The sequence below is a fragment of the Bactrocera latifrons genome, unplaced genomic scaffold, assembly GCF_001853355.1.
Source record: "Bactrocera latifrons isolate USDA-ARS-PBARC rearing strain unplaced genomic scaffold, ASM185335v1 scaffold_429, whole genome shotgun sequence".
NCBI lineage: Eukaryota > Metazoa > Arthropoda > Insecta > Diptera > Tephritidae > Bactrocera > Bactrocera latifrons.
In genome coordinates, this window is record NW_017537078.1 from 41,273 (window position 1) to 52,164 (window position 10,892).

Sequence of the window (10,892 nt, forward strand, 5' to 3'; positions counted from 1 at the left end):
AAACCTACTAAAAGTGTAAAATGTGGATTTATTTAAAAGTTTATAGTGTAAATTAATTAATTTAAAGTGAAAAATGTGAATAAAGTGTGTTTAAAGTGGTGAAATAGCCACTTGAAATGTCCGAGTTTTGCGAATTTTTAAACTTTGAGGTCGAATATCTCCTAAACTAAGCGTTTGCGGTACCTATAACCCCTATTTCATCAGGAATCAGGATCAGGAGAACGTCCTCTTTCCAACGGTACCTTCAAATCGCGGCGCCAAAGAAATCGGAATTGTTCCCCGCTCCAGTTCATTAACTGTGAGAGAGATATTTGCAAATTATACGAAAAATACCTCTTCAGCTTATTAAGCCGTGAGAGGAATTGCTTCCAAAAAGTAAGAAAAAATAGCAAGGAGAATATAGCATAAAAGAGAATACAAACATACATATATACATATCCTCAAGCGCATTGAACTTAAGGAACGAAAAGCAAATTTTTATATACATATATGTATATACCTATACATATATAAATACGTACTTTCATACAAGTATATAAATATACATACGTACATTAGCGCATATTTCTAAACGTAAACGCGAATTATTTTATATATTGCCGTATACTTTCAAATGCCTGTATACAAAGTAAATATTTTACATTCTGAATACCTTTGTACATACATACATATATTGAAAATCCAATTTAGCGAATTCTTAGCACTTATCTCGAATAAGCATAATGGCACATACTTTACATTTTACTTATCACATACTATATGCACATAAAATCCACACGTATGTACAAAGGATATTGACCTAGTTTCAGTGCGCGCTGATACAAGGGCATACGAATAAACYCATGAATAAAATTTTTTCGACAACCGAGATCAATATAAGCAATAAACGCATTTTTAAATTCTTTTACTGAAACAACAGCTCTTATTTATTAAAAAGAGCTTTCGGTCACTTGTGTATTTTACTTATCCAATTTTTCGGCAAAATCAACTATTATTTGTTGAAAAGAGTTTTTCGGTACCATATTTCTCTATTATAATAAAATATACATATATAATAAAATATACATATATTTACATATACATATATATTTAATTAATTAAAATTTTCTGAATGAGCACTGACTCAAAAGAATCTAAAGCAGAATTCTTAAGAATTCCGAAAATGATTAATGACGATAAAAGCTCATGTACACCTGCTGAAGCTACACGCTCTAAGCAGGGTGCTACAAAGCGAAAAAGGGGAAAAGACATTTCATATATTAAATTAATTTCTTAGAGTGACAGCTTAATTAAATACTGCACTCGATTTGCATCTTCACCGATCGAATTCAGGTCAACTGTGAATCGGTACTAGAAATTAAAAATGAATCTATTGACAATTTTTGGACACGCCTCCAAGCTGCATACGACGCAATAGTAGAAACTGATGAGTCAGATCTACCTGAAAAATTTCAAAACCACGGCTTACKCCAAATACGAAAACTGCTTAAACCGGTATGAAGACACAAAAGCAATGATATCAGATCAATTAAAAGTCAATTGCACTTACGCTCCACAGTAGAGTAGAGTTACCACAATTGCAAGCCCAAGAGGCGAGTGCAGGCATTCATCTCAAAGTGCCAGCGTGTGTTACGGAAATAATTCATGAAGGTTATGAACAATGGCCGTCCTTCCGGGACATGTTTACAGCCGTGTACATAAACCATCCAAAATTATCACAAGCKCAAAAATTGTATCACATCCGATACAAAACTAAAGGTCAAGCAGGCGTAATAGTCAAGCAATTCGCATTGAATGGCGATCATTTCAATTCAGGTTGGGAAGCTTTAAGATCAAGATATGAAAATGAGAGAATATTAGTTGACAAGCAAGTAACGATACTTATGAACTTGCCTAAAATTCAAAGAGAAACCAGTGAAGAATTCATGAAACTATAATCCACTGTTTGTCGGCTATCGACACAAAATATTCCCACTCACAATTGGGATCCTATTCTGGTAAACATATGTACCGCCGCATTACCAGAAAAATCRTTACTTTTGTGGGAGCAATCGCTCTCATCAAGAAGAAAATGCCCAACGTGCCAGCAGATGAAAGATTTTTTAATTACCCAATACGAAATTGCGGAAAGGGTAGACAAAAAAGTAGTCAGAACAAAAAACGTTCAACAAGACATAAACCGAAGCTTCAATAGACCCCAAGCCGGAAGCAGCAATCATTTAAACAGAAGCTTCTTCAAAACACAAGCGTTCACATCTGAACAAAATAAATTCACGTCCTGCGAACTATGTACAGGAGGGCATAAGCTAAAAGCTTGCGAAAAATTTAAAAAATTGAATGTGAATGAAAGGAATATCTTTGTCAGGTCAAAAAGACTCTGTACCAAACCGCTTGTCCCATTCACACAATCTTAATACTTGCGAAAGCAAATTTAATTGCGTATATTGCCACAAAAGGCATCATTCTATGTTACATCTTAATAACTTTCCCAACACATCTCAAAGTAGCGCTTTTTCAAAAAAAGCCACGGGTTTAGTTGCAACAGCAACTCCCAAAACAAAAACTCCAGAAATTTGCCAAGAGACACCATGCTGCTCAAAGGCATTAAAAACTCAAACGCTACACAGCGAAAATCATAGTAGAGTCCTACAACCCACAGCAGTTGACTCCATTGAACATCGCGAAGAACTGTTCAAACTAAGAGCCCTAATAGACCAAGGATCGCAACGATCATTCATAGTGTCTAGGGCACAAAGTAGGCTGAAACTGCMAACAAAACATGCCAACTATGAAATTACGGGAATGGGCGRACGAGTAGTACAAAACTCAAAAAAATACAAGTACGTGTTCAATGGGGATGTTGAAAAGATGTATCGACAAATACTAGTTCATAAAGATGATCAAGATTTTCAGCGGCTTTAAATTGAAAACAGTTACCTTTGGCGTAAACTGTGCCCCATATCTAGCCTTTCGTTACACTACACGAGCTGGCAGAAGACACAAAGCCAGAATTTCCACTGGCAACACAAGTCTTAAAAACGCAAACGTATGTAGACGATATCCTGTCTGGAAGCCACAGCCTTCCACAAGCATACGAGACCTCACAGGTAATAAAGGCCCTTAATACCGCAGGGTTTCCTTTAAAAAAGATTACAGCCAATCACCCAAATATTTTAAAAAATATTCCTAAAGACCATTTGTTGGATACTAATTTCCTTATATTTGAAAAGGAAAGTACAACAAAAACATTAGGCAYCCAATGGAATGCGATATCGGACCAGTTTTCATACACGACTGAGTCCATATCCGCCATTACGAAACGCCAAATTCTCTCCTCTGTGACAAACCTTTTTGACACCGCAGGATGTCTTTCGCCAATTATGATACAAGCGAAAATCCTAATCCAAGAATTATGGTTAGACAGTTCGCTAATAATTTGAACGACATCTCGCAGATACGAATTCCACGGTGGGTCAACTATTCTCCCGAATACAAATTGGAACTACATGGCTTCTACGACATTTCTGAAAAGGCATATTGTGCCACTATATATGTGCGTACACAAAGCGATGTCGCAACTACAAGCCATTTATTAGCGGCAAAAGCAAAAGTTGTGCCTCTAAAAAGACTTATATTTCTAACCGAATATCTGAAATACTTGACCTAGTAAGATCAGCCACTTGGCGTCACGTAGCCAGTGCTGACAATCCTGCTGATCTAGGTACAAGAGGATGCAAACCTGTGCATCTCGCCACCTCCACCCTCTTGCCCATACTTGCCCCAGAAAGTCGACACTTATCAGGCAACACTGCATGATACTGACATCCTTGAACGATTTTCATCGTTCCCCCGAGCCCTCCGGGTAGTTGCCTATATGCTCAAGTTTTTATAGCGGCTTAAACTTAAAGTCAAAGGAGCAACTTATCTCCATTACGATAAATTGACGCACCAAGACTTACAAAAAGCAAAGGTCGCTCTTATCGCATGAACCCAAAGGCGCTACTTCAGCGGCGATATAGAATTACTAAGAGAATCGAAGCCTATGGATAAAAAGAGATCACTCTTTACTTCGTGCGAATGGCCGGCTTGCTAATTCAAGCTTAACGTACAATGAACGCCACCCTATAATCATACCAGAGAGATGTCCGTTTGGCACTTTATTTATTAGATATATCCACATACTAATGGTCCACGCCGAACATCGTCTCATGCAACATATGGTCCGCCAAGAGCTGTACATACCCCGACTGAAGCCCCAAATAAAGAAGTGCATTTTCATGTGGAAAATCTACACTATGCATAAGCAGGAAATGCGATCGCATATTATGGCAGGACTTCCACTTGAACGCTGGCACTTTTATGATAAAGGCATCCATGCTAAGGTCTCCTACCCTCATGAAAGGGTGTCTGTTTCACGACAAAAGCAGTACACCTTGAGCTATGTACGAATCTGACGACGGAGACTTTTCTTGCGGCTTTTGCTCGTTTCGTCGGACGACGAGGCTTTCCTTCAAAAATCACGAGCGATAATGGTAAAACATTTATCGGAGCTCAAAGAGCTATCGAAAAATAGCTTGTGGACTTCACAAAACAAGTCTCAACGGACATTGTCCAAAAATACGCACCCCAAGGTATCAATTGGCAGTTTATCCCCCCAAGCGCCCCTCATATGGGCGGCTTATGGGAGTCAGCTGTAAAGAGTTTCAAATCTCATTTAAAAAGATAGCTGGCAACCACAAATTCAATTATGAAGAGTTCACGACACTCTTAACAAGAATTGAAGCCTTTCTTAACTCACGGAATCTCGCTGCACTCTCGCAAGATCCCTCAGACTTTACTGTCCTCACGCCAGGGCATTTTCTTAAACGAGCCCCCATTCTGGCCACACCCGAGCCAGGCGTGGAGTCGCTTTTCTTATTAAACACGTTAGGAAAGAATTAGAATTCTCCATCATGACTTCAGTTGCCGATGGAAAGATGATTATTTAAAGGACCTCCACAGAAGGTACCGGTGGAAAATCACAGAAAATGCGCCTAAGTTTGGAGATTGTATCTTAATCATTGACGATTGTCTCCCCCCTACCGAATGGCGGCTTGGCCGCATCGAGAAGCTCTACTACGGCTCCGACGGTCATATTCGCGTAGTCGATCTCCGTACACAATGATGGGTCGGTCCACATAACGACTCACATTACGTGGCACCAACGCCCATATGATTATATACACATATATAAGTATACGATAATTAAAAATACTACTTCTTACCAGGTCAATATGGATGCCGAGATGCCAATTGCACCTACGCCCACAGTGCGTTCCGCCGTCACGATTCCGCGCCCTAGAGCTAACCCAGTAGCAGCATCGCAAACCACCATCGTTGCCGCACCTCCCCGAGAAACTCCATCGGCTCCGCGCAGTGACCCGCAAGCACTAGCTCCGAAGCAGCCACAGCGTCAATGCGGTTGCCACATCGTGGCATCTTCAAGGGAATGACGCCTTTGCAACGCAAGCAGATCGCACAGGCACACGGCCATTGCCTGGCGCCTACCCTTCTCACGCGCGAATGCACGACCGGGTACCAGTGCCAGGTATGCAGGCGGCATCATAACACGATGTTGCACCGCAGCGCCGGACCCAACGCCGAACGTCACCATACCCCTCGCGGCCGTACTGCTAGCCGACGACTCCCGCGACCGCAGCCGGAAGGCAAGCCTTCCCTTCGGAGGAGTCCCGCTCCTACCTCCATCATCCTCATACCACCCCGCATCGTAGGCGCCATCCTAGGCCGCAAGCCCTTCGTAAGACAGGYCTCAGCAACGTTGTTGCAACACTCCAACAACTTCGGAGGCTACTAGGCTAAATACTCGCCTAAGGGGGCCACGATGTACAAATGAGCATTCTCCCCCGGACATCCACACATACACCACACTATCAGACCACATCAACTCAACCTCACTACACTGAGACGCACCTTCACCATACTCACTTCACRAATCATCAGGGCTTACAACCCACATTCCACACTACACATGAGAACACCACACATCGACACCCACATACACGTACACCCACATACAACCAACCACATCACACCAGCTGATCCCACACAGCAAATGGAAAAAGGGAACTACAAGGAGATCAGCAACTTCACTTCGCTTTCGATCTCAGCAGCGACTTCTACGCGTGTGCGGACATTTTTTTGAAGCGAGCAACATCAGCGTTCTTTCCCTCCTCCAGTTTTCGTCATCGGAATTATAACTTTAATTATTACCTTTTTACAAAGTGAACATTTAAATACATTGTACACAAACAAGAAAACCGCAATATACTTACATACAAGCGTATACTCAAAAGCAATTCGTTTTATTTACCATTTTTTTCCATTTTTAAAATAAAAATCTTGTGGTGACCGAGAAGGTGAGTTAGTGGTTTTTGCATAAACTATAAAAAAAAAACTATACACATAAAAAATAAAATATAAAGCCCTTCAGTCTCATATAACTTAAAAGAATTGCGCTATTAAAAACTTAAACAAAAAAGAAGCAATTCATTTATCTAACAAAAATATACAATAATTCATTTATTTAAAAAAATCTGTTGAACATTCACCAGTCTTTTTGAACTTAAAAATTATTTATTTAAAAAATTAATAACCTCAGAAACTTAGAAAAGATAATTATCAAATTCGTTTTCAATGTTGCACAAGTCTTTCCTATTAGTTCAAACTCTAGAAATAATTAAAACATAATTTTTCCTACAGTAAAAGGATTAGACCCAATAACACAGCGCTTTTCAGAAAGTAAATTTTTGGCATTTGAGAATATTCTCTCAGACGAGCACTATTAGCTGGTGTTGCTAAGATTTTTAAATTCAATTTAAAAAGTAACGGAAATTTAAGTTTATTTAATTCCCACCATTGTAAAACATCAAAATTGTCGTGCATTACTTCGTTAACATTTTCTTATAATTCATTTTGAACTCGATCAAGATTATTTGTTGGATTTGAAGGCTGAAGAAATCCTGAGAAAAGTTGTTCCTTGTTATTTGAGAGAGAATTTAATTGACTACTTCGTTATTGCTTTGGTCTTGCTCAATAATCAATGCTTCTAGCATGTTTTTGCAATGTAGTTATATATAATTTTTTCTTCATTTGTAAACTGTAACAATTTATTAGTCGGTGGAAACAAAAGCAAGGCAATTTTGTGAAAAAATTTAAGTTTTTAATTACAATATCATTTATCAATGTGCTGAGTTTAATTTTTAACGATTTTATGCATTCTGAATCATCATCGCTATTTGTTTCACACGTTTTAAAAAGTAAATTAAACATGCACAACAACTAAATTTAAAGTGGGGTAGTTATCTCCTTCTACTTCTTTTGATGTTTCTTCGAACTTTTTTAAAATATTTATTATATCTGTTAAAGYATTTAAGCTGATGTTACTTATTCTATGRGTTTGACTWTTYATCTGTAAAATGTTTRTAATATCGAWCTAATTGCTTTGAACAGAYTRCAATAARTAATAGATYGAGTTCCATCTAGTTACAGAAAAACTTTTTAGTGTGGTTTTTAGTTGTGCATTAGCTCCAGACTTTTTAAAATATGTTACAAGTTTGATGCACTTTTTACATACATATATCCCTTATATCCGAACACCTCAATAGATTTTTGAACTATGTTGTGCAGCATATGACTGACGCAGAATATGTGATCGCACTTTCGCAAGTATAATGAAAACCTAAAAATTAAAAAAAATATATACATGGTATCAAGGCATATTGAACAGGTAGCCTGATGTGAAAATCCCATGTATTTTGTTGTTGCCTGAAACCTAGAATGTATCAACCTACGATGTTTGATTTGGAAATACGTTTGTACAGCTGCGAGCACTGAAATATTAGTGTGTAATTGTGGTAAACATTTCTTGAAATTACAACAAATTGTTGTACTTGCCACCACATATAGTACGTACASATACATATCTGCAAATATATACCGTTTCAACAAATACTTACTGCTACAATATTCAAAATCCATTGATTGAAAAGCAATAAGCTTCATTCCAATTTTCCCGCTGTTTTAAATAATTGTCGGTCCATAAGTCTGAGGTAAGTCCAAAGGTACTAAGTTCACTTAGTTCTAATTTTAAGGAATCGTGGGCTATATTGTATAGATTGTCTATGTTTCTGGATAGCGTTGTTGGATGATATAATAGTTGATCAGTATCTCTGTTCGACCCATACTTAGCTCCAATTGAAAGTATTAGATCCGTATATTTTTTCAGTCCTGCATCTTCGATCATCTTGAATGATSTGCAATTTTTAGTGACCCATTCAGTGAACGTATCAGCAACATTCTTTTTTTTTTTTGTTTTGTGTCGTTGTCCACTAATATCTTTGGGTTATCCGAACGGGTTTTTAAATTTTTATCGCATCTATGTTTCACAAGGCTAGACGTGCTATTCATAAATTTAAAAACTCTGTTACAATTTTTGCATGCAACAACATCTCTTACCAAACTATCTTCAACCTTGCCAAAAGTTTCCCAAACATTGCTTTTCCCAGCTTTAATAACCACCACAATTTCATTAAGCTGTTGCCTTAGTACAGGCGTCGACTGCGTTGATGATGCAGATTCATCTAATGTTACCTATTTTTGTAAAACAGAGACACAGGCAAACATGTTGTGGGGAAAACCCTTCCGTTTATCTTCTCTATTTGCTTGCTTAGCTGAACACTATGGCTGCACCCTGTTCTGTTAAAAGAATAAGAGAAACAATGAATTCACATAACAATAAGTGACGATCACACACTATTCCACTACTAAGCGAACGCTAACGCTTTGCATTCACCGCTTGGTTGATGATATGAGTGTGAGTTGGGTTTGTTTATGAGAGGAATGAGCTGAGTCTACCTGCTAGCGATAAACAACAACTCACAATGTCTTCTCTGTATCTGCATTCACATAATTCCAACTCAGCGTCGGCGCTCAACGGCGGAGTTATGAGATGAATTCATAAATTCTCTGTTGCATTCATAGCGTGAATTAATTCTTGCAACCCTTTACTGAGAACTTAGTCTTCTAATGAAATTCCCTAAACTGTATACACATTTACCCCCAAACATATACCAATATCCACACACTATTAGGGTGCGTCGACATATATTTTTGTATAACATTAAATGGCGCTCAATGTGAGGCACAACAATGAAAGGATTAAAACATAAATTCTTCGCATTGAAGCTTCAAGACAGGATATATWCCTGATTAATAAAAACCTTATAAGGATATACAAATCCTATTAAGGATAACCAAAATAAAAAATGTATATAATCAAACAAAGAAACTAAGAGTTTAATAAAAATGAATGCATATATATTATATTAGCATTAAAAAGTGTGTAGCAGAACTACAGGAGAAATTAGACGCACTTGAAGCATTAAATTCTATTCCACCAGCGCCGAAAGAGGAGCAACAACTATGTCATTACGCCCAGCCAGATCACGTGAACTTAAACATACAGTATGTGAAGAAACTCTTTACACACTGAAAAAAAAACATATTTTTTGACTTTGCATGCAAAAATAATGCCTTTAATTATCTTTTTTTTTAATAATTTTTTAATGCAGAACTATTATTTAGCAAATTTTAAATTAGTATGCATAAAAATAAAAACAATGCAACGAGAGGAAATATTTTAAAACATCAAATTTGAGTTTACACATTTTTTACACTGTCAAGAAACTCTTTATACACTTCATTTTCGATTCTGTTTTGTACTATTTGAAGAAAAAGCGGTACTTTACCGTTATCTTTGCTTCTGCATTAATTTTCATTTAATTGCGAAATCTTTATGCACAAGTGTCAAAACGCTACTGCAAAGTAAATATTGAAAAGTGCTTGACTTTTGTTGTCAACATGAGCTTCAAGCCGGACAACTATTGGGATGACGTCATATTCTGTGACGAAATGAAAATAATGCTGTACTGCAATGATGGAACAACTAGAGTATTGCGCAAGTCGTTAACAGCTTTAGATCAGCGACACATCATTCCGACAGTAAAATTTGGGAAATTGTCGGTGATGGTTTGGGGATGCATTAGCAGCAAGTGAGTGGGAGAGCTTGCGTTTTTTGATAATTTTGGTACTAGGTCATTATAGTAAAACCCTCAAAGGGATTGGCGTTCGTATGTGTCAGTTTTTTTTATGACCTTTTAAATTTTTTCCTTATCCTGATATTTTTTCGCTTAGTTGTAACATTTTGGCAAAAACCAAAAAACAAAAAAAAACGATGCTTCCGAACAAGCCTTCTATTACGTTTTTGATTACTTGCCATGTGAAAAATTCTCAAGCGTTTTTGAGAAGCGAAAATATAACTTAGGGAATGCGCGAATATAATAAGAGTCTAATTGCCTGTCACGGTGTTATGATAAAAATGAAAACGCGTGCGTACGATTCCACAGTTCAATTACAAGAGAGCTTATTTTTTATTTCATTTAGTTGCTTAGCCTAGATCTTAAAAAACTAACGGCTTAAACTAGTGGTAATATAAGTATATGTAACAAAAGGGGTAAGTAATTATCTTTCGTTAAATATTGTAATAGATGAATTTAGGTAAGTAATAAATGAAGGTAATATAAATGTATTACTAAGGTAAGTATATTATTTTGTACAATTCAGTATTTATAAATTCAATTTCATTATTCATTATAATAATTTAATATCTCATTTTCTTAAATTTAGTTTTAGATTTACAAAGATGTCGCTTGGCGCAACACCGGCCACCTTGAAAGGATCAAGTTCCTTCAACGYCCATTGGAAGTAAGGCTAATTTGTGTATGGGGCGCTTAATTGTGCCCGCTTTCGTTGTTACGTCTGCGACGCGCACATTG